This window comes from Leopardus geoffroyi, chromosome B2, assembly GCF_018350155.1.
Source record: "Leopardus geoffroyi isolate Oge1 chromosome B2, O.geoffroyi_Oge1_pat1.0, whole genome shotgun sequence".
In the NCBI taxonomy this organism is placed as follows: domain Eukaryota; kingdom Metazoa; phylum Chordata; class Mammalia; order Carnivora; family Felidae; genus Leopardus; species Leopardus geoffroyi.
Window position 1 is genome coordinate 36,425,847 of NC_059332.1, and position 2,200 is coordinate 36,428,046.

A 2,200-nucleotide genomic window follows, 5' to 3' on the forward strand; every position below is an offset into this window, starting at 1 on the left:
TGGGAGGGCCTGGGAGGACCCTCACAGCCAGCTCTGGGTGTGAGATTTCCAGGGCGGGGCTCCCCACTTCTGGGGCAGTGGGCTCTCCCCTTCTGGGGTTTTCTTTGTTGCCACAGCCCTGCCGTGGTAGCAAGCCTGGCATTGGTGTTTATCAGGCAGCCTCTGTGCTGCCCCCTCCTTGAAGGGGAAATGAGAATGCACCTGTCTGTGCCTCAGTTTTCCCATCTCTAAAGTGGGAACGGCAAGCATTCCAACCTCAGCGACGGATGGGAAGACCTAATGTGCTGACACACGCAGAGCAGTTAGGACAGTGCTCGGCATGCAGGGAGTACTGTAAGCATAGCTGTTACCAAATTTCATCAAATCTAAGCTGTCATGGTTTGGATGCACCATGACTTCATGTACCTCTAAGAAAAATAAAACACTGCTGAAAATAACCAAAATTCACTGCTTGAAAGACATATCCTGATTTCAGAAACGCTAAAATTGTGGGGGGAAATGTGCTTCCTAGAAAGATGAAGTACAGCATTATTCTCCTTCATATTGCTTCCTAACTGAAGCACTTAGCCCCCCGCCAGCTGCACGGCAGGTGCTAAATAAACATTTGTTGAGTGAATGAGTGACAGGCCAGCAGCACCAAGTATGAGGGAGGTGAGGGGCGCCCAGAGCCTCTTGGAAAGCCCCACTCCCCATCTTCTTCCCCACTGGCTCCCCCCCCTCCCCCACCGTGGAGACTGCCTGGCCCAAGGTCTTTTCAGTCTCTGCCTGTCCCACTTTGTCCAACTCCAATGACCAAACCCCTCAGCCTGGCATGGCTCCCAACAGGTTAATCGGGTAGACTGGCTGATGGTCCCTCGCCCAACACCCACCCACCCATGGGGACCATATGTGCTCTAGTGCCCTGGACCAAATAAAGCACACCTTCTCTGTGGGACCCTCAAGAGTGACCATTCACAGGAAGGTGCAATTAGATGGACTTCCTGGCTCCTGTGAAATGCTCAGACTACAGAGAAATGCTGGAAAGGGGAGCGGGAAGGGGGGAATGAAAGAAGGGGAACAGCATGCATGTAGCTCTCTCCCCATTTTCTCTTTTAAAAAAGTTTTAAGAGTGGGCTTTCTTCCTTTCTGCCGTAGGGTCGAGTAGCTGGTGTCGAGATGGGCAAATTCATGAAACCCGGGAAGGTGGTGCTGGTCCTGGCTGGATGCTACTCGGGACGCTAGGCGGCCATCGGGAAGAACATCGGTGATGGCACCTCAGACTGTCCCTACAGCCATGCTCTGGTGGCTGGAATTGACCTCTACCCCCGCAAAGTGACAGCTGCCATGGGCAAGAAGAAAATCGCCAAGAGGTCAAAGATCAAGTCTTTTGTGAAAGTTTATAACTACAATCACTTCATGCCCACAAGGTACTCTGGGGATATCCCCTTGGACAAAACTGTTGTCAACAAGGATGTCTTCAGAGACCCTGCTCTTAAATGCAAGGTCTGATGAGAGGCCAAGGTCAAGTTCGAGGAGAGGTACAAGACCAGCAAGAACAAATGGTTCTTCCAGAAGCTGCGGTTTTAAATCTGTTTTGTTTCAGTCATTAAAAATACCAAAAAAAAGGGGCGCCTGGGTGGCGCAGTCGGTTAAGCGTCCGACTTCAGCCAGGTCACGATCTCGCGGTCCGTGAGTTCGAGCCCCACGTCAGGCTCTGGGCTGATGGCTCAGAGCCTGGAGCTTGTTTCCGATTCTGTGTCTCCCTCTCTCTCTGACCCTCCCCCGTTCGTGCTCTGTCTCTCTCTGTCCCAAAAATAAATAAACGTTGAAAAAAAAAAAACAAAAACAACAAAAAAAAACAAAAAAAAATTTTTTTAAGATGTTTATTTATTTTTGAGAGAGAGACAGAGCACGCACCAGGGAGGGGCAGAGAGAGGGGGAGACACAGACTCCAAAGCAGGTTCCAGGCTCTGAGCTGGCAGCACAGAACCCAAAGTGGGGCTCAAACTCACAAACCACGAGATCATGACCTGAGCCGAAGTCGGACGCTTAACCGACTGAGCCATCCAGGTGCCCCTCTCTCTCCCTTTTCTCCTCTGCAACTCTCTAAAAGGAGATTCAAATCCCAGCGGGCATTAGCAGCATGACCTTGGCCACGCTACTTCTCAGAGGCTCATTTTTTTCCTATCTGTGAAATGGGGATAACGTTAGTTCCTTCCTA

General features: G+C 50.8%; 1 pseudogene; it reads left to right on the forward strand.

Moving 5' to 3' along the window:
- The first annotated feature begins 1,140 nt into the window (after window positions 1-1,140).
- On the forward strand, window positions 1,141-1,604 carry LOC123609711 (annotated as a pseudogene).
- Window positions 1,605-2,200: the final 596 nt, after the last annotated feature.